General features: G+C 29.8%; 1 protein-coding gene across 2 annotated transcripts in view; it reads right to left on the bottom strand.

The window, feature by feature from the left end:
- The window catches only part of LOC129976136 (zinc finger protein 569-like), a 32,081-nt gene extending 4,744 nt beyond the window's left edge, over positions 1–27,337 (bottom strand). Inside the window, exon 1 of one of the 2 annotated variants that reach the window (XR_008785088.1) lies at positions 27,093–27,337. The gene's annotated coding sequence lies outside the window, so the exon portion shown is untranslated. Of the gene's footprint in view, positions 1–21,272; positions 21,354–27,092 lie in introns of those variants that run through there. The other variant, XM_056089545.1, reaches the window with a different exon arrangement.
- Positions 27,338–27,696: the final 359 nt, after the last annotated feature.

The raw sequence follows: 27,696 nt of genomic DNA, 5'->3' as shown, positions 1-27,696 counted from the left end.
GCTATACATATAACGCACAATACTTTCACATCTTAATTATAAATGTTTGTATATATATGAAAATAATAATAACAATAAAATAAATAAAATTCAATTGGATCTCACCTCAAGAAGGCAATGCCTCATAGTATAGTTTATTAAAAATTCCCTTTAAAAACATTAAAATTAGATTATGCATTTAATTGAATTAATGTAAATATTAAGCTATTGAATTTTAAACAAAAGTAAAGAAACTTGTTGAAAAATTACATTTTGTTAAGATAATCCTAAAAAATAGCAGATTTTAATGTAGTTAAACACACACACACACACACACGCTTACACGCGCGCAGAGGGAGAGATAAATAAATAAAAAAAGAAACACTGAAAGAAATTTGGTAGCTGTAGAAGAAATAATGCACCCTTTAAGTTACTAACATTCAGTTTCATTAGAAAAAAATTAACTGCAGTACTTATATCTAATTACAATAAAAGAGAACGCGCATGTGTGTCTGGCGTGCCACTAGATAAATTGTTTGTTCAAGGGAAACAATATATCACAGAAATATTGTTTGTCAGGTTAGAATGTGCAACCAAATAATGTTTTTTAAAAATTTTAATTAATTGAAAATAAAACAAAATTTCGATATTTTTCCTGAAAACTTTCGACAATATTATTCTGTTAAATTGATTTATATAATATTTTTTAATTATAATATAAAAATTTTCTTCCACAATGCCAGTTTGTTTACTGTGCAATTGTTTTCCCCTGAATATTGACATTTTTTTTTGGTGGTTTAGTCAAAATAGCTTCTTTTTTTTAAATCTAATATTTATTAATACATTTTGTTGCAAAAAATCTCAAATCGTTTTCACTGTTTCATCAACTATATAATCGTGTGATTTCATAGTTGAAATATCAGAAAGAAAGATTTTAATATTTGAGTAAAGTGCTTAAGAAATAACTAAGTGAAGTTACAGTATCAAATGTTAGAAAACAAATGGAGCCAAATTTAACAACAATATGACTACTTAGAACTTTATACACAAAAAACAGAACAGGACAATATTTCCGAAATAACACGGCTGTGATGGCTGCGGTGGTAAGATCTCTTCTTTGGAACCGGAGGGCTTCAGGTTTGAGACCAGAATCGACCGAAGAACTATCATGTAAGCGGGTTTGATGCACGGTAAATCCAGCGAGGCCAAACGTCCTCCCGCTGGTGTGGTGTTTGGAGTGGGAGTTAGTGAGTTATTTTGGATTTTGTGGCACAAGAGCCAAATCTGGCTAAGCTGCGCCAAACATATGGTTAAATATAAAAAATATTCAGTGGAGTTCTAAAAAGTTAAAGTAAAATTTGCAAAACCAAGAAATGTGGAGATAAAATTTTACTAGTTAAATAACATGGAAAAAACCAATTTCTTTCAAGAAAGTAAAAATATTTGGATGGGGATGTTCTCCCACCAAGTCACGAATGTTTGAAGATGATGTACCGAATAAATGTAATCGATGAGAATTAAAAATTGGACGTTCCGATAAAATATGAATGACAGTTAAATTAACATCACACGCATTACAGACTGGACATCGCTTACCAAATAGAAGATGTTTATGTGTGAGGCGAGTATGGCCAATGCGAAGCCGAGTCAATTTGACGTCCAACTCGCGTACTGGAACTACCGGCCACAAAGTGATGTCAGGCTGAATAGAATGCAGCTTATTAGAAATCTGCAAATCCCATGATTCTTTCCATAAATAAAAAATACGTTGAGAAATATATTTTTTTAAATCTCTGTATGGAATAGCTCGTTGTAGAGAAGTGGATGCTGCCTTTACTGCAGCATCGGCAGATTCATTGCCAAAAATGCCAGCGTGGCCTGGCAACCAACAAAATAAAATTTGGTAATTCCGAGTTTGCAAATTTCTCCAAAGATGTAGGATATCTATAGCTAGTGGATGTGTTTTAGTATGAGGATGGCTGAGGGCCTCCAGAGCACTCATACTATCAGAATAAATGCAGAATTTATGGTCACTAAGATTAGAAATATTTTCAAGAGCAATCATAATTGCCATTAGTTCAGCAGTTAAAACCGAACACAAAGTACTCAATTGAAAACTGCTTGTGTCCTCAGCAATGACGACAGCACAACCCACATGATAAGCTGTCTTTGAGCCATCCGTAAAAACAGGAATGTGCGTAGAGTATTCATTGCGGTGATATAGAAAAAGTTGTTGAAAGACAATAGATGAAGTGGTAGACTTGTCATAGGTGAGAAAAGGGTTAAGATATATTTCTGGGACATCCCAGGGTGGCAAAGCAAGAGCAGTAGTATTATGAATCTGCAGATTTAAAATATTTACATCAGCAAAAGCTCTTTTTACCCTTTCACGAAAAGGTAGGATATTAGAAGGACGTGCATTATATAATCGTCCCAGGCCAATGGGTAAATTAATTCTACGAATAGGGTGATTGATAGAAGATACAATACGGAAAAAATATAGTTCAGATAATTTTTTCCGTCTCAGATAAAGTGGAAGTTGATGACAGATCACATTCAAGCTATGAACTGGTGATGTACGAAAAGCTCCAGAACATATACGCAAAGCACTGTTGTGTACTGTGTCTAAATTTCGGAGAACACCAGAACGAGCTGTACCATATATTTCGCATCCATAATCAATTCTCGACAGAATAACAGACTGATAGATACGAAGTAAAGATGTTCGATCTGCCCCCCATCTTGTAGTCGAGAGAACTTTTAGGATGTTGAGGGATTTTTCACACCTCTTTCGCAGATGAAGAACATGCGAAAGGAAAGCGAGTTTCCGGTCAAATATGACCCCTAAGAAACGTACTTCCTCAACGACTCGAATATCAACACCTCGAATTTGTATTACAGGATCAGGATGGAGACTCCGTTTCCGACAAAAGTGTACACAGCGGCTCTTTTCAGGGGAAAGCGTGTATCCATTCTCATCACACCATGAAATTAGTTTGTTAACAGCCCTCTGAAGTTGTCGCTCTATTAAAACCATATTAGACCCCTGGCAGGAGACTTGTAGATCATCCACATATAGTGTTCCACAAACGGATGATGGTAAAACATGAATAATTTGGCTTATATGGAGAATAAAAATGGTGACACTCAAAACACTTCCCTGAGGAACACCCTCACTTTGAATAAAATGATGAGAAAATGTATTACCAATACGGACTCGAAATGTACGAAATTTTAAAACATTTTGAATAAAAACTGGCAAGTTACCTTTAAAACCAAAATCACCTAAAGTACGGAGGATACCATACCGCCACGTACGATCGTACGCGTTTTCTATATCGAAGAATATAGAAACTAGATGGTTTCTCCGGACGAATGCATTTCGAATTTGAGATTCAAGCATAACCAAGTTGTCATTGGTAGAACGTCCTCGACGGAAACCACTTTGGAAAGGTGAGATATACCCATTTTTCTCCAGTTCATAGAGTAAACGGGCATTTACCATGCGTTCGAGCGTTTTACAGAGACAACTAGTTAAAGCAATTGGCCTATAGTTTGAGGGATTGGTAGGAACCTTTCCAGGTTTAAGGATAGGTATCACAATGGCTTCATACCATTGTTCAGGAAAAGTTTGCTCACTCCAGATTCTGTTAAACAAGTGCAGGAGGTGCAAAAGAGAGGTTTCGTCTAAATGTCGAAGCATACTGTAGGTAATCCCGTCGACACCTGGTCTAGTATCTCGTATATGAGAAGGAGCGTTCCTTAATTCCACTATCTTAAAGTTATAGTTATAAGAGAGGACCCTGCGGGTTCTAAACTTCAAAGGCACTTGTTCAGCTTGTCTCTTAATCGCACGAAAAGTCGGATTATTAGGAACAGAGCTTGAAACATCAGCGAAGGTTTCTCCAATAACATTTGCAATATCAAGTGGCGAGGAATATGAAGCCGTTTCTGTATTTAAGATGGGGAAAGCGAATTCTTTATAAATTCCGTTTGCCGCTTTAACTTTCTTCCACAACTGTGCACTAGATGTATTGGAAGTGATGGTGGATATAAAACTTTGCCAAGATTCTTTTTGACTGCGGCGCCGAATTCGACGAGCATTTGCTCTTGCTCTTTTAAATGCAACAAGATTTTCCGTGGTAGGATACCTGCGGAAAATACCCCAACATTTTCTTTGTTCCTTATAAGCATTACGACATTCATCATTCCACCATGGTTTGCGAAATTTGCGTGGAAGAGGGGTACGCTTTGGAATTGAAGCATCAGCGGCCTTAATAATGCAATCAGTGACATTTTGGACAGCCTCACTAATATCTGCAAATGAAATCATTTCTTCTGTAATCAATGCAAGCTTAGTAAATGTAGCCCAATCTGCTTTTTGGAAAATGTATGTTGGTGGGCTTTGCACCAAATTACTATTATCATCATGAGAGATGACAAGAGGAAAATGATCACTATTATGTAAATCGCTTTCAACTGCCAAATTCAATAATGGAAAAATCGCCGGAGAGGAAATAGCGAGGTCAAGGGAATGGAAAGTACGAGTGGGTTCATGGAAGTATGTCTTTTCGTTGTTATTGAGCAGACAGAGACAGTTATCAGAAATGAATTGTTCTATCTGTCGCCCACGGGAGTTAGTGCTATCCGAACCCCACAAAGTACTATGCCCGTTAAAATCACCAAGCAAAATGAAAGGAGTTGGAAGCTGATCAACCAAAGTATTCAAATCGTCCTGCGAAATAACCTCATTTGGAGGCAAGTAAAGGCAACAGACCGTGACTAAGGATTTGACATGAATCTGCACAGCCACAGCTTGCAAGTTAGTGCGTAGATTAAGGATAGTACTGGGATAAAAGTTGGAGGTTAAAATGCACACTCCACCAGAGAATGATGCACCAGTTTCGTTATCCTTCCTTGCACAATTATAACCTCTTAATTTGAAGTGAATATTTGGTTTCAAAAATGTCTCTTGAAGAGCTACGCAAACAGGATTTGATTTATTAATGAGAGCTTTGATGTCAGTTAGCTTTGTCCAAATGCCGCGACAATTCCACGAAGCGAAAAAAACCATTAATTAACAGGAGGAGGGGTTTTGTCAATACCAGTAATGGAAGTTGCTGATAATTCGCAACTCATTTGGAAATCGTCCTCATCTGAAGGATGGATTTTTAAAAGCTCGGTGGTAGATGGATTTCCAAACAATGAGGGTAAATCTTTAGTAGCAAGACCAGCTTTGCCTAGATCAAGAGCTAGAGAACGCCTTGATTTTAATGCCCCTAGCTGGTTGCCTTTTTTAGAAAGCTTCAAGGTTAAAGCTTTTTGTGATTTGGATACCTTTTTCTTCTTCAATTTTGTGGCAGAATTTTCTTTTTTAGGACTGGAGAGTTGATCTGAATCAGAGTCAGTAGAGACTATGACAACATGTTTGGTTTGTGTACTAGAAGTTGCAAGGGGTATCTTTGTTACAGAAGCATACGTTCGACCTTCCTTTGGCATTTGTCCTAATACCAAACGTCTGGCCTCGGGATATGTTATATCTTTTTTCACTTTAGTTGTTATAGTTTCTTTCTCAACTTTTCATTTAGGGCAAGATCGTGAGAAAGATGTATGATTCAGTTTACAATTCACACAGGCTTCTTTTGATTTGCAGTCAGTGCTCTCGTGGCCAGCTACTGTGCAACGGGCGCAAGTCAAAGTCCCGCGGCAGTTAGTCTTTGAGTGGCCAAAACGCTGGCACTTGAAGCATCTTAAGAGGATTTGGTATGTAAGGTCTTACGGGTAATTTCAAGTAGCCGGCCTTAATTGAATCTGGCAGTTTTGGTGAGTGAAACGTTAGAATTAAGTGCTTCGTATTAAGTAGCTGTCCATCACGCCGGATTGCTATGCGACGGACATGTGTCACTCCCTGATTTTTCAACTTCTCGGTAATTTCCTCCAAAGTAACATTAAATAACTCCCCGCAGGTAATAACCCCTTTCGAGGAATTCATAGAGCTATGGGGAGTAATAAAAACCGGTATTTGTCCAAAAGATTTTAATTTTAAAATTTTATTAGACTGTTGTCGTGATGACACTTCGACGAGTAAGTCACCCGATCGAAGCTTCCGAACAGATGCAACTTCTCCAATGCTTCCAGTTAAAGATTTTTCTACCAAAAATGGTGAAACGGAATGGAAAGTTTCTTTTTCAGTTGAAATTCGCTTGACAATAAAAAAAGTATCAAATGGTTTTTCAGATTGTTTTGGTGCTACGAGATGCCCACTGAAGGGAGAAAAGTTTTTGCGGCCCATACGATATTGATGGGGGTTCAGGCCCAGCGGCATCGCCCACCATGGAGAACTACAAGGGATGGCAGTAACTGGCTCTAGATGTTCCTAGCCTCAGCACTTACCATAATGCTAACTGGTACCTATACGCTGGGAGCTACCCCCGGGGACAGTGACCACCCTTAACGCCAAGCCCAAGGAGTAGCCCCTTCGTTTGATCAATAGCAGACTAGCCACTCAGGTGACTAGCTACCAGCCGATTGATGCACAGGGGACCACAGTACACCACCCGTCTTTCAAATGGGTCGCCACGCACGGCCAACACGTGGGGTTTTGGCTGTCCATGAGAAGCAGGAAGCAAACAGAGCGGCGACAGCTTCTCATGGAGAGCTCCCTCGCTTGCCGTCGAGGGAAAGAAAGACAGCAGAAAGCAGAAGGCGTAGAGGAGAGCGAACTGAAAGGGAGTAAAGATCCCTGGGTACCTCGGGATTGGGACACCCGTACTCACCTAAAGAAGGTGAGCCCCTGAGGGGGTTTGGAGTGGGAGTGGCAGCTCAGCTGTCATCGCGGTCAGATGACCGCGATTCACAATTACGAGGTCCGTCCCAAAATAGCCCTAGTGTTGCTTTAAAAACGGGACATCGATATAATTAAACTAAAATAATGTCTGCAATAATTCGATACTTAAAAATATTGCGTTGAGAATATTATAAACATAAAGTAATGCATAAAATATTAAATTGGGACGAAACACAGTCAATATTCTGTACGAGCCAGATAGTCGCGAAAGGTGATTAGTTTGATATATTTCTGAGGAAGTGTTTATATTCGAACAAGTGTCTTTATGAAATTATAATTATCATCTGAAAGAAAATACTTATAATATTCATCAATGATATGCAAAGTATTCAGATATCTTAAATTGATTGATGTTTTCTCTCAATACTTTGGGTACAATGAAATAAAAGTTCATACAAAATCTGTCGCTTCCTTATACTCTACTACTAGCCCACTAAATAAATCTCTTTCATGCATATATGTGCCAGATCAGTAGAATAAAAATGATAAAATATTAATTAAATACTCACACCATGGTAAATGGCAATTTCTTTTTCATGCTATGTATGTAGAAGCAATTATTTCTATCATTTTTATTCATTTAATATGAAGCATAAATCTAAAAAAATCTCAGCTTTAAAGAAAAACCAATAGTTTGTAATATCGTACTATATAAAATTTACTCATTACCATTTTGTAACGAAATAAAAACTTCTATACATCATTTGAATTTACATAATTATTATATTTTGTTTAATCGTAGAACTGAAATTTATTTACGATGTTAGTGCACCTCATATTTTTGATTAATAATAAAAAAAAGTTTAAAAAATCAAAAAATTATTTATAATATGCATATATGTATAATATAAAGTGAATGTGAATACAAATATTGAACAGCATTTTATAAAAACCATTTTATTAAGTTCTAACCACTTTTGGCAACCAACAGGTTCAACGGGATTAATGGTCACTAAAAATCTTTAATGAAATATTTTAGACAACGAGATCTTAAAAGCCAACATAAATATTTTTGAGCTTCAAATTTTGACAGTCAAATAACCGACACCATTTTAGAAGGCATACACCGCTCTTTAAATTGTATTATTCATTTCAATAATTTTCTATCATCTCCCATAAAATTTGAATTTGAAGATGAAACGGAAATGATTACACTTCAATTAACAGAAAAAAATTTCCGGAAACCAAACAAGTTTTTAAAAATATGAATATAGCAAACAGAATTATTCAATACAATATTTTTAATAATTTATATAATATCTCAGAGGATTATTCAACAAATTTAATCAAGTTAAATATAAAATTATTAAGAACGAAAAATATGAAGAACGGATTTCTTTTTTTTTTGTTGTTGTCGCATCTAATTATTTTACAAAAATGGGCAATAAAAATGAACACATTTCATAAACTTTTCACCATTGTTACTTATGGCGATAAAGCTTCGCTGCAAATTCAACTGTTGAATAATACTGTTTGAATTTACAGCATATCTGTAAATTCAAGAAGTTTATTAAAAGCAAACTTTAAACAAATCATTACTCGTTAAGGAAAATAAGCCATATCTTCATGTTTTAATCTTTAAGAATGGAGGAAAAATCCAGAATAAAATATTTATAGCAACAATAAAAAAAATATATGAATTTCTTTACAAGAGTGTGAAATTATTGAAAAATAAGCTTAAAATATTTTTTCATTGATGAAAAATGTATTAAAAAATTTGAACACTGAAACTAGTTACAATTACTAAAATAACGTAAAAATCATTTTTGAGCTGTTTATATTTTTGCAAGTTATGGAGGGAGAATGACAAAATTTTGTTTAATAATGAGAACTGTTAGTCCCTATATTGTAATGCAATTCGCTGACCCCGCATTCTCAGGAACGATTCTGATAAAATCCGACTCTGAAGTATTTCTAGAAAACGCAATTAAAGAAAAGCGAAGTGCACTATATCAAAATTTGAAATGGTAATTAAAAAAAAATCGTTATCTCTACTAATAATAAAAATGAAGATATGCATATTGGCGCTCTACAGGTTACACCATTTTGAGTACAACTATCAAATTTGCCAATGTGTACATAGCAACATTTTTTTCGAAAAAATTTAATGAATTAAAAATTAAACTCAATCTTGTCGTTTCCTTGCAATAATTTTCACGAATACAATTTAATAAATGATAATAATTTAAGAATGCATGCAAAATTTTTCCATATTTTGGTAAATTTCCAAAAGTATCGTTTTGTCTCATTTCCAACAGTGGATTACATAACTGCACTGAAATTTAAATTGTTTCCATTTTTTCATCAAACCTTTAATCACTTGATTTCCTACATTTATTAAAAGATAAATAGAAAGGATTATTCAATAACCATGTGGTTAACAAGACAAATAAAGTTACACAACCGCAATATTTAGATGATAGAGGAATCGCATCATTACGTTTTCAACAGCGCTACGAGATTACGGGACTGCTCTCCAAAGAAAGGGTCATGTACAAAATGAAGAGAACATAAGTAAGATAACTAAAATAACACGATTTTAATGCCTGCCAATTTGGCGGAAACATGGACAAAATATATCTGAAGATTTACTTGTTATAAATATACAACCAATATCTTCAGTGAACTAGCTGGCGTCGAAAGTGATTAATGTTAAATAAAATGAAAAAATTATAAGCAATTCTAACTTTTCATTTTTCTGCGCTGAATTTCATATAAGATAGATTCTTAAGAGCAATTTGATGAAAAATTTTCTAAAATGAATAATAAATTACATGGGTCCAAATTAAATAGCTAGAAACCCACTTAAGCACAACTCCTCTTTCTTTCTTATCTAATTTACATATGAAAAAACATAATATCTTAATAACAATCAGCAACAGTACTTAATGACTGAGTTAATTGTAAAAGAAAAGGGCGAGTGATCTTTACAAAACTTTCTCGCTCAGTCTCAAGTCAAGATATAGTTACGAAATATTAACTTCGTGACTTCAGCATTTTTACTGAATTTATCGTGTCATCCTTGACGATAAATACCTGGCAAGCCGTTAGACACATTTTTCTCAAACGATTGAAACAAAAATTCAACAAAAGATTTCACTTCTAATAAATAAAATCCCATACCAAACTACAAAAATTTTAGTCATTGGTGTTTTGAACTATCGCGTTTACATATTTCTGAAAGTGCAGACCGATAGACAATCAATCCATTGTTGGATATGGTTCAAATTTTGACAGGTTTCACCATATAGATGTCAAATGTGCATACCGAAGCTCATCTATCTAGTCCTCTTCGTTTGGTAGCTTTTATGTTAACTTATATTCGAACAGTTGGACAGAAGAACTTTCTCTGAACAAATTTTACTCATAATTTAATAGAAACCAGAAAAGTTGGTGTAAAAACCGTATACCAAATTTCAACTGTCGAGTTCAAAGCGTTTTTGACGAATTATATTACTTTCTCGTATGTATGTATACGGGAGAGTAAAAATGTCTAAAAATATGCGCCTTTAAAATAGCTCTGATCCAAACTTAATATGAAGCTTATTTTGCATTTGTATGAATTTTAATAGTATCAGTGGCGTAGTAGAAGTAGGACAAAAGGGTTATGGATGCCTAGCAAGACATAAAGACAAAATGACTGCGCGTTTACGTCATTGTTGAAAGAAAATTATGATGAAAAAGTGAAAAATTATATTATGGCCTATCCTATGTTTAGACTTGCAGTGTCAATGTTGATGACTAGGAGTGAAATGGTGATATTTATTATTGTTGTGCATTATTTTTTCTTGCTTAACAAGGATAATGGATTTTAAGTAGCATTCTTAAAGATGACTATTAAAAAATATTCTATTATAAAAGATTACAGAAACCACTTTTATTTGAGTAGATAAGACATAAAATCCTTTATTTTCTTCAATGTAGCCAGTGAGCAAGAATGAAAAAACAACAAAAACAGTAAAGTGGCATCTAGTTATCAATACAATTCAGCAACTGACACGACATTTTGCAGTTGAGAACCGATCGTTTTGCAGCGTTGTTAGGGAATGCTATCAAGTTGATAAAGCTTTTTTTTTTTGGTTTGTTTGTTTGGTTTGATGTTTTATGGCTCAAGAAACAATCTGAAGGTTATACTGCGCGAAAGAAACTTATTTCTAGTTCAAAGTTTAAAAAAACAGTTTCTATTAAAATGAACGAAACCATGACAATGAGTTCAAATCAAGGAATAAAATCCTACAGATTTTAAAAAGACAAAAAGGTTGTCATATGGGTCTCTGATAAGGAATACAAGGAATTAAAAAATAAAATTTTGTTTCACTCATTAACCATTTACTTGAAATTACAAAATGTTTTATATATTCAAGCTGCTTTAATTTGGAGAATTTAAATATATATTTGAAAATTGAGTGTTTGGAAAAATTGAGTTTGTGTAAATCTAATTTTGAAGACGACCCCTTCCATTTACTTATAGTGAAGATATTTCTACAACGACAAGCATTTACAGTTTTATTATATAATAATTAGTTTCGGAAGAAAGAATAGCATTCAGATACTTTTTTGACAGACTGCACAAAAATTAAATATTTTTGTGAAAATGCCAATTAATACATTGATTAAATTAATATTTTATATTTAAGATAAAAAAGCACACACACACACACAAAAGTTACAAGTGTTTTGTTTTTTCACACTGCAGTTAAAAAAAAGGCCTTTTAATTTAAGGGGTAGGGGTATTTCAATTTCCCGGAAATTAAAATTTAAGTGCAGTTTCGTCAGCGAAACTTCAGAAAAAACCTGTTGAGTCTTAATGATGGATGTTGGGGTCAATAGAACTGCGCCAATATTTAACCGTGGCGACATCTGAAGCTCCGTTAATACAAAATTATAAAGAAGCAAATTCGTAACATCTACTTAGCCAGTAAAATAAAAAGATTAGAAAAACAAAGTATTAAGAAATTAAAAAGAAAAATGCTTTCAAATCCAATCACTTAATACATTCGGGTTAATACTTTTTAATAAAATGGAAACATCAAATATGATCTGTATTTCAGCCAAAATTTCATATATTAAGAAATTTATTCTCAGATGATTAACAGAGCAACAATTTCGTCAAATCTCCTTCAAAGAAAATTTCTTAGAAAATTCACGTTAATCATCTCGCCCAATCCTCTTATACTTTAACATAAGTCAAATATTTAATGTTTCTTCATCAAATGTATCAGTAGATATTTCTTTAACGCAGCTAGTATTTACAGGAATTACCAGTGCTATTAGAGGTGAGAAATGTTAAGTAAAGTTGAAAAAAGGTTAATGTTAAAGGTGAGAAATGTTAAGCAATGTGTAAAGACAAGCAAATTTTTGTAAAAAATGACCTTATGTGCAAGAAGAAGATATATCAATATTGAATTCGGCAATGTCAGACGAAAGGCTCAGTATGATTATATATTTTCCCTTCCTACGAAGTATAGAAGAAGTATTGTAATCATGAAAAAAATTCGAATTCGAGATTTTGACGCATGTCTAGGTTTTAGACTCCAATAAGTTTTGTTATGCATTATGCCTGTTTATGAACGCGATAACTCACGAAAGTTTTGAGCTAGAAAGATGAAATTTTGTGTATCGATTTATGACCCAAATTTTTAGATTTCTGTGAAATTTTGAATGAAATCTATTCAGAGGAAATACGGATGTGTGAGTGTAAGTGAAAAACACAAAATGTAAAGAGCTAAATAAATAAAATTTAGTACACATATTTAGCAATTAAAATACAGATTTTTATCACATTTTGAACCATGTGTCAAACGGTTGGTCGTCTGTCGGTCTGTAATTTCAAATGCATGGAAACGCAATCATTTCAGTTAATGAAATTTGATATGGGATCTTGTTAATACAATGTTTAGTTCCATGCCAAATTTTGGGTTCAATTTGTCAGCAAAAATGCGTCAAAATTACATATACTCACAGCAAGTTCAGTAAAAATGCTAAGTTCACACCACAGAAAGTTCTGGAAAGTTTCGAATTCGCCTTTGTAACTTTGCAGCAATTTCATTTTCATTTCTGGAGTTGATTTGTATTTTTTGCTGCAGCATTTGAAATCAGGTTTGCACCCATCAATAACTTTTAAAGTATTTAGCATTTGTAAAGTCCCAGCTAGAATTCTAAATTGAAATATTTTTTTCAAAAATATAAATAAGTAATCAGCAACTAAATCTTGTTTAGGTGAAAAATACGATAAAATGTATTCATAAAGGCTTGATATATTTTTTTGTTTTTGCTGTTACTAAACTGATTATTAAATACAAAACAAGATTTTAAAGCTTAACTGAGTAGCAGATGAAGAAATGTTTTATCGATTTTATGAATTAAATGATGAAAAAAAATATAATAAATTCTAATGCAAAGAAAAAAAAATGTTTTATTTACAGCTAATGCTAGATACATAGAATATTTATTATTATGAAACAAAGTACAATAAAAATTTCGGTTGTTATACGACATCGTTTTTATTTCTTTCAGTGTACTCTAATTCCATGAACTCACTCAGTATTATACTTCATGTTACGTCATTACTTGTATATCGGAGGGAGAAAATATATCGGAATTCAATATATCGGAGGGGGAAAAAATAGATATTCAGGTTTCAAAGTACGTCTAAGAAGTTTCAAAATTTTATCTCTACATTTTCGACTTCCTTGAGTTAGGAAAACACATTTTTAAAAATGTCCACCGTCCTTCTGTGACAAAGAAAACTCAAAAAAGCTTTGATCTAGAAAAGTAAGATTTGGTCTACAGTCTTGAAACCACATTTGTAGATTTTTATCAAATGATGAGCAACATCTGTGCAGAGGAAGTCCGTCTGTCAGAATATAACTTAACACTATAACTACAAAACGAAGAAAGCTAGATAGATAAAATTCGGCAAACAGAATTAACGTCTATGGTATAGAAGACATCAAATTCTGAACCAAATTCAACAAAGTGTTGATCGTCTGTCGACCTTGTCCTTCAGGAATATGTAAATTTTGTAACTCAAAATCCACTCATTTAAATATATCAAAATTGGTATAAGATTTTGTAACTGTAGGGGTAATTTTGTGTCAGAGATTTGTTTCAATCGATTGGGAGAAACGCTTAAAAAAAACAATTTTCGGATACTATTAACTGCATGATAAGGTCAATATAATTAGACAAAAATGACACGACAGACAAAAAAAAAATTGACAATTCACGTCAAAACTAATATTTCGGAGCTATTGTATATAACCATATGGATGGCATTTTGTGGATAATATTTTTATCAGAGTGTAATAGAAAGTTTTGGGTAGACAACTTCCGGTAGATTTGCGATGTTTTCTAAATATTTTAATAGCATGTTTTCGTTCAAATTACAAAGACAACGTATTCAAAATAATTAAAATTAAAATCAAGTATCGTTTAAATTTCGGAATGCTATTCGATCTATTTTCCAAATTAATAATTTTGTGCAAGTTTTAAATTAATAATATTTTATTGCATTTAAAAATATTATTTTCTGATTAAATATAATTTAGATTAATTTAAAAGAGTGATAATTTCTTTATACTTTTAAATAAAATTACTTTAGAATTCACATTTTGAATTGTTTCAGACGCAAAATATTGCAATCAAATCTCCAAAAAGTAAATCATAATTAAAAGTTTTGCTATTTCAAAATGCAAAAATTTCCTATTTGAAAGTATGTATGTAGAAAATAAACAAAAATATTTAGTTACGAAAGTTAGAGAAGGAAATAGGGGTATCCAAGGTGCATTGCTTAAAAACTCCTATAATCTGATCTTACCTATATGATTGCTCCATTGTACTTCAGGAAAAAAACTGATTTCGAAATAGACAGTAATTTAGTTTTTAGATTATTCAGCAGGGAGCAATCAAGTAGAGTTCCAAAAAGCGTACTTTCCACTTGCTACACAATATAAGTCTCATGAGCTTCATTTCTCTTATTTTTTTTATACATAAGTAACAGTTACTCAAATTTCTCTGTTAAAAAAACACTTTACTAAAGTCATTGACATGCGGGATTTTTGGTGTGAATAAATAAAAATCAGTCAGACTTTTGCAAACATAAAATCATCGTTTTCATATAATGACTTCAATTTTACAAATAATGTATGTAATATACTACTACTTAATATTTATTAAAATAAAGACTACAACATAAAATGAATGAATGAAACAGCCAAACATTCAGCTTTCAACTATACCCACGGAAACAAAAATTATACAAAGTTACAAATGAAAGTTGTATAAAATTTCAGTCATTTAGTTTTGTTTAAAAATTTAATAAAACATACCAAATAAATATCTCGCCGTGGGCCGTGAAGGGAGAATAGAGTGATTACCGATATGTGATCATGGCCCCCAACGAGATTAAGAAAAGTTATTCACAATCTACTTCGTGACTTAAAGAAAAAAAAAAAAATACATTAAACATTTTATAAACTACAACTACGCTGTATTTTTCTGCTTCAATAAAGAGTAACTTAATTTTACAACTTAAAAAAAAATATTTACGAATTAAAAAAAAAACATATTCAAATTTTCTCTCATTTGGGTCATCAAAATTCTCTTAAAAATGTTCTTAACCTAAACAGTACTCTATTGCAGATAATCACAGACATACGGTTTTTCTTTCAAATGGGTCTGCAAATGCCTTATCAAACTTCCCATTTGATAAAAACTCTTAGTGCAGACATCACAAGGATATGATTTCTCTTTTAAATTTGTTACTAAATGCTTTTTTAAACTGGGAGCAGAGAAAATGTACTTTTGACTGATATAATAAAAACAAAACATTTGGTATAAACTGTTTTACCAAATTATTGCATAAAAATAGTAAATATTTGGTAAATTACGTATTAAAAAAAGGAGGGAAAATATATATATTTATCATTCATCAAATATGCTTGCATCAAATTTGACAATTTTAGAACAAATGCTACATCCCGTAAAATACAGTGAGTTTCGTTAGAGCTATACGGGTTTAATTTAATTAAACTCATTCAACAAATAAATAGTAGAGAAAAACTCTTCACATTAAATGGATATATATCCTATATAATTAAATGTACCATTGGCACAAGAAAAAAACTGAAAATTTTTCAAAAATATGAATTATTTCAAACTGATTTATCTTTCACTCTAAACTGTGATATTATCGGATAAACTCTACTATTTAACTAATCTAAAAATTAAAGACATGCAAAAACATGCCTTTATAATATTATGAGTGAATTATATGACTATCAAAATTTGAAGTTTTAAAATATTTTGTGAAGAATCTATTAAAGTTGGAATTGCGTAAAATATTTAATGGTACGATCGGAGTTTAACCCCCTGCTAGCGCAATTTTTAAAAATCGCCAACAATGGCCTTGCGAAATGTTCAAAAGCAAAGGAGCAGATGTTCAATTATAGTGCATAATAAAGATTGCCAGCTTTGGCGCGTTATCGCAACTTGGCAAAGAAGAGGGTTAAACTCCGATTCAACCTATTTAATTATTAAAATTTAAACGAACATTAAGATTGGCGAACCGGCTGGTCGCCAAAGGCGGCTAGTCTTAAATAAATATAATAAGAAAGAAAACATACTTCATCGATATATACTGAAGGCATATTTATGATTAACTTTCAAAGTAAAACTATGGATGGAAGCTCCAAAAGAACAAACTAAAAACACAACTAAAAAAACTAAACTAAAACTAAAAACACTAAATTACACATGCAAAAACTAAAACACTAAAAGACATGCAAAAACAATCTACAAAATCTTCTTGTTTATGGCTTGAATAAATAAAAAAAAAAAAAAGAAAGAAAACATAGTTTATGGAAGCTCCAAAAGAATAATGGCAATGCTTTGAAAACCACTTAAAACCATGAAAATTATTGCAGTAAAATGTGCTTGATAATATTATTAAACAGTTTTTAACTTTATAAAAAATATGTATAGCACAAAACTGGCAACATTAAAAACTATAATTTTTTGAATTTTAAGATGGTGGAAAAATCATTTTTGTGTTGCAGTAATTTTAGATACTGATAACCGATTGATTTTTAATTAGCGTAGCTTTTAGTAGTAGTAGAAATTGAGCTCTTAACAATAACCTTTACTAGTAATATGGAAAAAGCCGTGAGAGGTGGGGTGCGGAGGAATTCTATGAGCTCAAAACAATACTGTTTAGAGGAATCATTCCTAGGAGTTTTGAAAGATGGAATCAATGCTCCACTTTGGGAAATAACTCATATGTATGCGAAAAGATAATCATTTTCTGCAAAATAACAGTTGGACTTTTGAAATTAGCTAAATTACACAACTCAGAATATTATTTGTAATTACAGTTTTGAAAACTGGTTTTAGCGAGTAATTACTCATGAAATAAGCATCTATCTAATTTAGAAGCTGTAAATTCACACACACAAAATCTAAATAAATAAATATATATATATATTTAAGATTTGAAACTAAAAAAAGCATTTAAAAAAACTAAAATCAAAATAGTTAAATATGTTTATACTCTTTTATTTAAGTTCACTTGTTTCACAATTGCAAAGATGGAATCTCCAGTTTGATAGACCATTATTTTTTATTATGAATTTTTTTTAGTTGATTTTACACTTGGGTTGTGTTGGGGATAGTTTTCACTAGTTGTGTGGGTAGTTACTAGTACTACCCACACAACATTACTGGAGTCAAAATTCTTAGTGTGTCATTTATCAGAAATTTGAAACATATAAAGAGCGAAATTTCACTTTCAGAATTAATTCCTTTATTTATCTAAAATCTTAGTATTTTAAGTGAATTGTATTGTAATTTGTTATATTGGAAGACCATGGAACATGCTAAGTCAATAAAAGTCTAGAGAAGACAGAAATTAGAAAAACAGCTTCTAAATTAGATGGTAATTTTAAAAATTCTCCTACAAACAAAAACAAAATACTTTTTTTTGCCTAACAAAATGTAAATTACACATTAAAAATCTATTAATTAAATAAAATTTCTTTGTCAAGGTAAATAATAATTTTCATCATTTTCAAAAAATATTTTAAAAATTCTAGCTAAATGCTAAATATAATAATCATTTGCTTCCCCTTCCAAAGAATTTGTTAAACATTGTAATTAATCATTAACTTTCATTTCTGTTCAAAAATAAAAAAGAAAACACACTTCTATCATAACTAACTTCTAAACTTTAAAATTAACTTTTAAATCTCAACAACAACAACAAAAAAGGCTCAAAACATTTTCTTACAACAAGGACTCTAAATAAACAAGAAAGTATTTTTCTATTTCATTAAACAATTGAAATATGACTTGTGATTTTCTTTCAAAATTTATAGAATTATTAGGCAAGTTTTTTCCCCTTCCCCAAGAAAGAATCATTATACACATCACAAATGGGATGCCTGTAATAAGGAGATGGGGGGGGGGATGAATGAATGGGCAATTAAAGCAGATAAATAATTTAAAATAAGGAAGTGAGCTGCCAGACATGTATTGATTGTTATTGGTGCAAGCGCAAAATGTATTATTTTGTTTGCTCCTTAACATCAAGAATGGCTAAAGGAAATAAATAAATGACATACAGGGCAGAACATCTTTTTGCCCTTTCATCATATTTTAGAAAGTGAAACAAATGCACAAATGTTTTGTCTCAAAGGTTCCCTGACATCACAAACTCTATATATAGAACATATGCATCTCAATAATGAAGAAAAAAAATATTAAAGTAAATAAATTAGTTATAAGGCGAGTATTGCAACGTCCCCATTTAATTATTTATGTTGCCTAATTTACTATGAAATAGCTGAGTTTCTGATTTGCATACAGAATAAGAACACATTTCTTATTAACAGCCAGAATATTTGTTATAAGTTCACAATTTTTCTTGATTAATATTTTAGAAAGTATAAATATATAAGGAATGTTCTCCATAAGAATTAATTACAAAAGTATTTCAAAAATATACCTTGAGATCAGTTATAAGGACAAATAACAATCTACGTATTTCCTTTTCATTTTGAAATAATACTTTTTAATTTTTGAAATCTTTTAAAATTAAAATAGTTATAAACAGCAAGAGCTTAATTTTTAATAATATAGCATTTATAATTTCTTAAAAAATATTGACTTCATCTTGTATAAAAATTTAACTTTTAGGAGCTAAGAAAAAAGTGTCCTGCAATGTATATTAACAATTTTCAAACAGAAGTAATATTTGAAGAAAAATAATATTTCCATTTGAATAAAAATGTACTTATTATAAAGAGGATAAAGCAGAAAAGTATTACAATAAAAGCTTTGAAGTAAATATACAGTGCTGAAAAATTAACAAAAGATATCATTATCTATATATTATAAAAATCAAGTCCAGATATAAAAAAAAAAATCTCTCCACACTTAAACATACATTTACATTTCTCACCAATTATTTCCTCTGACTAAACTTAACTTTTAATAATAATAATAGATTTAGATAAATAACTTTTATCTAAATTAGGTTCTTTATCATAAAGAAAATGTTATGTTTCTTAATTAATATAACAGAATAGAAATATTCTACTTCAGAGATTTTTGGTTCAATTTCCATTGAAAGCATCAACATGTAAATTATTTTGGGGTACTTTCTTGCGAAATATAATTCTAGAAATTTTTATTGCAGTTCTCACATTTTATTTAGCATATCTTAGAATGAAACACGACACTATAGGGGCTTCTCAGGAAACAATACATTTGTTTTAGTGGCATGGAACACTAACTCCTTCTTCCATTACTATTCGAGAATAAGCAATGAATTACTTTCTGCTGTCGTCAGTCAGTTTCTTATAGCAGACCAGTGAGAACTTTCGCCTGTTTTGGATTCTTAAATAATTTTTTAGTTAAAAATTCATGCAAATATTTCTACTTTACCATTGGATAACACAAAGCAAAATATATAATATCTCTGACATTCATGTAAATACTCAATACATTATATTTTCTTTCATTAACAGAATTTTCTGAGTTGTAACTTTTTGATTGCAGCTACACATTAAGCCTAAGATTGTATTAGCATTTGAATGCTCATTATTGGTAATAAACAGGTATGTGTTGATGATACATCTCAGATTTTGCATTACCATTTTATGAATAAATAGTTTGCCAAAATTTTCTTTTATTCTTTTTGAGCAATATCTTTATTTTTGTTCATTTTTTTAAATTTGAATTTTATATAAGTGACATTTGAAAATTGTAAACCAATTTTTATAATTAGTGCATAAAATCAAAAGTATCTAATTGCTTATAAAAAAATAGTTTTATAAAAATCAATTTTATTATTTTTGATAAACAAGATTGATGCCTAATAATAGAAGAAAATATTCTATTATTAAATGAAATGAACAAGTTTTAATTAGTATATATATTCAAAATTCTCATTTGTAATTAATACAAAAAACTCATAATTTATGTAGTTCAAATTATTAAATATTATATTGATTAATGATTAAATGTTATAATTATGACTTAGAAAAGTTTATTAAACATTAAAAACATTTTATATCATTTCTTCTCATATTTATTAAATGATTCTGAATTTTAATAATATAATAGAATTAGAATAGCATTTTTTAATGGTTAAACTATTTCATTTTTTTTAGGAGGAAAGAAGTGGAGTGGAATTCATTTAATGGATATATTAAGAGAAAAACAGATGAACCAACTCAAAATAAATATATAACCTACAAAAAAACATTTCAGAAATAATGTTAATGTACACATAACAGTTAAAAGAACTGAAGAATTAAATTATTCCCTAAATAGAATCATGGTAATCTTGAAAATATTTTGTAAAATCGACTTTTTCAGTTAATATAATGCTCCAAATTGATTTTGTAAAAAAATGCATGTACTAATCATTCCAGGATTTTACATGTTGAAATCTATGTAGCACGGTTAAAAATATGAAATAAGTAAGCAATATAATTATAAATTAAAAATAACATACAACATGAATTCAAAACAACAGCATGAGAAAAAATTTCAATACCATGGCGTAGGAAAACCAACTATCAATTATTCTTTTCTCCACTATTCCATGCCCATATGATATATTTTAATTGCGAATAATTTCATTTAATTATAAATCTTAAAAGGAAATTTGCAATAGTTTCATTTACAACATCATTTGAATTGATTGAGCATTGATTATATATATATTACATTCTCAAAAAAAAAAGTGCAAACAATACTTGACGAGTTTTTTATTTACGGTAGAAGCAAGTATTAATTTTAAATACAGCTAAGCTGCAGAACAAACCTAAATTTCCTTACAATAACTAACATATTTTAGCCATATAAAAGGAAGTTTTATTCCTTAAAAAAATAAACTCTTTCAAAATAAAAAAGAGTTATGAATCAATTAAAACTTACTTACAATTATTTCAACTTTAAGAAACAGAAGTTCAATCCAAACACCATCTTCTAACATCGGTAAAAAAAAAAAGGCTGTTTATTCCAGAAGCGGATAGCGAGAGAACGAAATGGGTACTTGAAAATTTTCTACTAGCGTCTCAATCGCAACGTCTATCCCTAAGGGATGGGCGAATCCATCCCAAACCATACTTTCGACAGGTAGGGACGTTGACCGAGAGGGGCATCAGGGATAAACGTTGTCTTTTAAATGTTGAGTTGTAGCTCAACGCTTATCCCGCTTCAATTGAATCGTTTTCCGCTGGAGTGGAAGGATGCGTTTTCCAAGCAAGGTGTTGACATATTAGCTTAAAATATATTTTTCAGTGACCTTCATCTTATTCAATGGATATTTAATACAAATACCATTTATTTTACCAAAAGCAATATTTCAGACAATTCATTTTCAGGTGGCTTTTACTTGTTTTCTACTGTTTTTTTTATTATTATTACTAATTCTGTTTTTATAGGGTTCTGAATTTCCTGATATTAATGAATCTTGAAATCATTTAAAAGTACTTTTGACCCGACGAATGTTTCCATTAATACATCATCTTCAAAACTGGTAATTTACTGATTTTGAAAAAAATTTAATTGTAATATGATAACATTCCTTTACAGAAAAATTTCTCAATAATATGGAAACATATTTTTCATTTACATCTAACATGTACTATTTCTGCAGTAAGTAAAAAAGATGTGCCTATTATATGATTGTATGGATCTAATATCTTTATAGTCTGAGAAAAAAAAATATTCTGCCAATGGTTATATTTGCCTTTTCATTCCCAGAACAGTGTATGTCTATTTTTTTATAATTCCTAAATTTCCTATTTCTATTTGTCTTAATATGTTACCATGAACGGAAAAAAAAAATGTATACTGCTATTTTTAAATTTAAAATTTGACATGAGAACATTTCAATTTTGTAATATAAACTAAAATTTGGATTTTTTAAACCATAGATAGTCACAAAAGGCATTGACAAATTGAAGCATCTGAAATATATATACTTTAAATAGAATATGCTTCCTGATATAATCTTTCTGTAGAAGTATTTTCTATAATATGATTAGAATGTTGTTAATTCAGAATATAAAACTCAAACAGAATAAATTTGGAATGGATTTAGAATGTGTTCTGATATTTTGCATTTTCTGCAGTCCCAATTTAAAGATATAGCTGACCAATTTTTTTCTGAAATAAAAATTTCATTCCCAAAACTGTATCATGTTCTCATATCATAAAAACACAATTTAAGACATTATTTGGGAACTTCATATGTTTTACATTTATTTTCCATTAGAAAGTTGCAGTTATATAGTTTCTAAAAATAATTATGCAATGATAAATTCTTTTTAAAAAGAAAAAATCCAAGTAAAATATTGCACACATAGATTCATAGTGTCTCTTTTAGAATGTAGAAAGTATTCAATAACTGATTATTCAAAATCAATTGTAGTATTGGCAATTTGAATCTTGGAACGTTTTTTAACGATAAAATGCGACACATCACATGATTTGTGAGAAGATATACTAGTGTTTAAAATACTTAGGTAAATTTTTCCTTCTTGTCGCTTTCTTTACTTTATTGATCCTGAAATTGTAATTATGGTATCTATGTTTTTCAGTTGTAATATTTTTTTTTTATATTATGCGTTGTTCTCATTCTTAATAAAGTTTACACATTTTGCTTAGTATTTTATATGTAGTTTGTGCATTTAATATGTGTCTATTCATTGCAAAACCCTCTTGATAATGTTAATTCCTTTCATTAAAATTTTACATTGTAAATTAGAGCCAAATATATCAATTCAATAGACAAAAATTTTTTTTCATATTAGTATTTCAATTTAGTTACATGCTAAATAATTTGCTGTTTTTATTATTTGGTTTTTGAAAGTTATATAGTAAAATATTCTACATCCAAAGCATCTCCTATTATGCAATATCAATGTTTGTTGGACTAACTCGGTCAAATATTCATGTATAAATGTTTTTCATTGTTAGTCTTATAAATTATGAGAATTACCTATATAATTCAGTAAAATAAATAACAAATTATAGTTATGTTTTTTAATCACTAACCACTTACCAAAGACATTTTTAGCAGGCATTCAGCTAAGTGCAGCCTTCTGTAACCAATCTGTAAATATTTTTACTATATTCTTTAACACTGTAACATTTCTATATTTTAAGTGAATAAATATTTTTCCTATACCTATAGCACAATTATGAAAATTACATATATAATGCACAATGGTTCCAATGCTAATTGAGAGTACATTATCTATGCTTATCATTCATATTTTGGTTTCTTTAATGATTTCGAAGCAAACCTAATGAAAACAAATATATTATTTTCTTAACTGCCTCACAAAAATGAGCTGTTATGTAAATATTTAAAAACAAGTTTTAATCAAATTACTTTCATTCTGTTTACTTTGCTTCTAGAGTGTCCATCCAACTTTATTTTGTGTTTATTATTTTCTTTATTGTAAAACAATAAAATAAATAATATAAAATTATAGAAATATAATATTTCTTCTCATAGAAAAGAACATATTTTTATATAAATACTAATAAAAAAATGGAAATAACTATTTTCATTATATTTTTTTAATTTGTGTTAAGTTTTTTTTTTTTCTGCCTCTTATAGTCAAATAGCACAATAAGTTCATCAATTGATGAAATATATTGTATGCTTTTGAAAAATTCTTTGTTTCTAATAAAACTACAATGCTATATTGTTTAATAATTAGATACAATATACCAATGGAGAAACTAAATTGCATTTGAAATTTTTAAAAAATCTGCCTTGAAAAATTTAGATTCATTTGTATATTAAGTAAAGAAACTATTTCATTTTTTATTCTATATTCAATAAAGATAATAAAAAAAAAGTTGTTTGCTATAGAAAGTTTATAAAATATCCATTAACTATCATCAAATTTATTCAATTCTTGAGAGCTGAAGTTCTACAGATTCACTAGTTTATTTAGCATAATTATAATATATAAACCAAAATACAGTTTGTAACATTTAACCAAATAATAGAATTGCAAGTCATCGTGCACAGAGTTGTTGTCTGTAGTATTTATGTAAATATCTTAGTCTGTATTATCTAACCAATAAAAAAAAACTCATTTATGGTATCACTTGCATATTTTTTTAGTATTATTATATTTAACTATTTTATTTTAATACATTATAAGGATAAAAACGAAATCATTTTTTAATCCACTCCATACCTAACTTGCTTCAACGAACGAATAACGAAACATTTAATTATAAAAAAAAGTGGAACAAATATATTTATATACTAATAATAAAGTTGAATGTGTGTGTTTTGGTGCTCTACAAGCCAAATATTTGACCTACATGTATCAAATGTGACACATATGTAGAATGGTGGATGTGTGCACCTTGGACCGATTTTTTGGAAATTTTAAATAATATTTTAAGCTGAAATTCACTGTTTTTCCACGATAATTTCTGAAAATATCACTGCACAAACATAAATTTTACATTGTTTGAAATTTTTTTAATTATATCAATTGAATTGAAATTTTGTTTGAAATTTTTTTAATTATATCAATTGAATTGTAGAACGAATATTTGCTTTTTTTAAAAATATCCCCCCCTACATTTAATGTTACATTATTACCCTGAAATCCAAATCGTTTTCATTTTTTTTATCATGTAATTAATCGCATGGTTTACGCCTATTATTGAAAATCAAGTAAAGAAGTATTATATTTAATATCTGAGCAATTTATAAAACAAATAGAAAAAGGGAAGTTACAATACCTCTAATTTAGAAGATAGATGAAAGGGTTATTTACATTTTCAACAGCGCCATGATGTCAAGTAACAGTCTCAATCAGAAAAGTTTATGATCACAATACACAGAGTAAATAAGAATATTTAAGTAAGTCAGTTAAAATCACAATTTTAATGCTAAACTATTTGATAGACTCATTGATATGAAGTTATATCTAAACAATTTATCTAAAAACAAATACAACCAATGTTCCTGATGAACAAACTGGTCACCTGATGTGACAAATATGAATATATATACTATGAAATGCATAACAGAATGATGGAACAGACTATAACAAATATGAAAACAATGCCATGTTTCAATATTGCATAGTATTCCCTTGTCCTTTATTAATCCATTTTCTGTTTGTTTCATTACACAATGTTTTTGTAATAAATATGTCTTGCGTTTTTATTATATTTAACTTTATTACATACTAAACATTTTACCATTTGTGAGCAATGTCATTTAGATTACATCTCAAAAAACAGTTTGCTTCTGTAGGCTCTTCTAAATTTAGCTTTTAGTTTTCCTTGTTATGATTCAAGTGAACTTGCTAATCATTATTTAATTCTTTTTATCATGATTTCATATTTGGTAAGGATATCTTTGTATTTTATTTGATAAACAGTAAGATGAGAATCTTATTTTGTCATTGTTTTGTTATTAAAATAGTAGAAACTTTAGTAATGTGTAAACTTGCACTATCATTTTAATAAGAAAAGCATTAAGATTTAGATGAGAAAAATTTTGACAAATCAAATAAAACCTTTCTCATGATAAGGATTATATATATTATAACTATTTCTTTTTATGACTCTTATAATGAAACCAACCAAGATTTTTCAAATAAATTAATAAGTATTGCAATTATTCACAAAAGGAAGATAACACGATTACTTTATTCCCAAACACTGTAAATATGATTTTATGTCACAGAACAACAATCTGAAAAAAATTACCATGAACACATTTATTTACATTTTATAGCTGTATAAAGCTAACAATCGATACGTTATATTTTTCATCACTCTAAAAACTGCCTAGTTATGACATTAACTTATTAAAGTTTAGTCAAAAAATTTTGTAATACAGTGCTATATATTATTTATTTTCTTTAGTTTTTATTTCATATGTTAATTTGTTTATATTATACTGTTAAACCAATAAGAATTTGATACTTGACTATATTTCTATTTTTCCAAGTGTTATTGCTTAATTCAAAATTCAATATTAGCTCATTATTTAATTGTAGAATTTTCAGGATATTATATTCCATACTCCTAAACATGAAAAAAATAACTGCTGCATGATTTAGCAGGTAAAATTAATTCTTTCCTAACTATAATTATTTTGCTCCAATTTTTACTTTTAAAACTTCATTTTGCCATATTTCAAAAATTTTGTGTAATTAAACTACAGGGTGACCATAAAATAACTTTCCCCATTTCGAGGCATCTACAACTAAATAGAATGAAGCCAAATTCCACTAACCATCTTTAAAAAAGTTTTCACATGGAAACGTATTGGTGCTACTAGAAATAGAACATGTGACATGTTGAACATTCAGGCTTTCTATATTTGTAAAATATATTAGTTCAGTATCACTTCTTTTTCAGTTATTAACTGGAAAATTTAGTAGTTTCATTTTTTAAAAATAAGAGATTTATTCATTTCCTATATTCAGAATGTCAGTAACAGGCTGCAATATTGTGAATATTCTGAACATCTTTTAAAAGACCATTATATTAATCTTTCAAGAATATTTATATTTTGAAATATACTGAGGAAGCTGCAAGTATGAACATGAAACTATATATAATATGATTTCTTAATAACTAGAAAAATAAATCCTAATTTAAATAAAACCAGTATTAAAAAAAACTTATATCCTCCAAAACATTTGCAGGGAGTTACATTTTAATACTTTTATGTAATTGAATATTGTTGAGACTCTACCTGAATTTCATTTCATTCAGTCGTTTCTCCGCTAATAAGATTCAAAGATGTGGGATCGTAATGTGAAATAATCCACTCGTTATTAATCCGACTCCATTTTATTATCTATCTAAATTACAATTCTATTTACATGCTATATTTATATTTAGTTGCCATATACAAAAACATACATTGGTTTCGCGCGCAGTTAATTCTGATTTTAGAGTTGTAAAAGCAAGTTATAGCTCTAGTATGATTAAAGTTAAAATTAGTTTTTAGCCAAAGGCGCTCGTGACATCCTCCCACCTTTTGATTTTTAAATTAGGAGGTTACAAAATCAAAATTAACAAAATATTGCATTCAAAATATTTAGAAATCAAAACATGAAATGCACATATTTGAAAAGTACATAATAAAGTTTAAAAGTTAGTTAAAACGTGAAGGTTTAACCACTTTTCTTCCACTTCTAGTTTTTGTTTCATAGTCGTTATTTTCCGAGCTCGGGATTTCGATTTCTTCATACGAAGCAACCGGTTCGTTTTTTCTCGCACCCACAGGATCGTCATGGTCTAATTCCAAGGGGTATAAACGTTGCACTGGACGCACAAGTTCCCCACTCGCTGTT

Source organism: Argiope bruennichi, chromosome 7 (genome assembly GCF_947563725.1).
Source record: "Argiope bruennichi chromosome 7, qqArgBrue1.1, whole genome shotgun sequence".
Taxonomy (NCBI): domain Eukaryota; kingdom Metazoa; phylum Arthropoda; class Arachnida; order Araneae; family Araneidae; genus Argiope; species Argiope bruennichi.
Note: the sequence above shows the minus strand (reverse complement) of the source record. Positions and strands in the feature narration are given on the sequence as shown.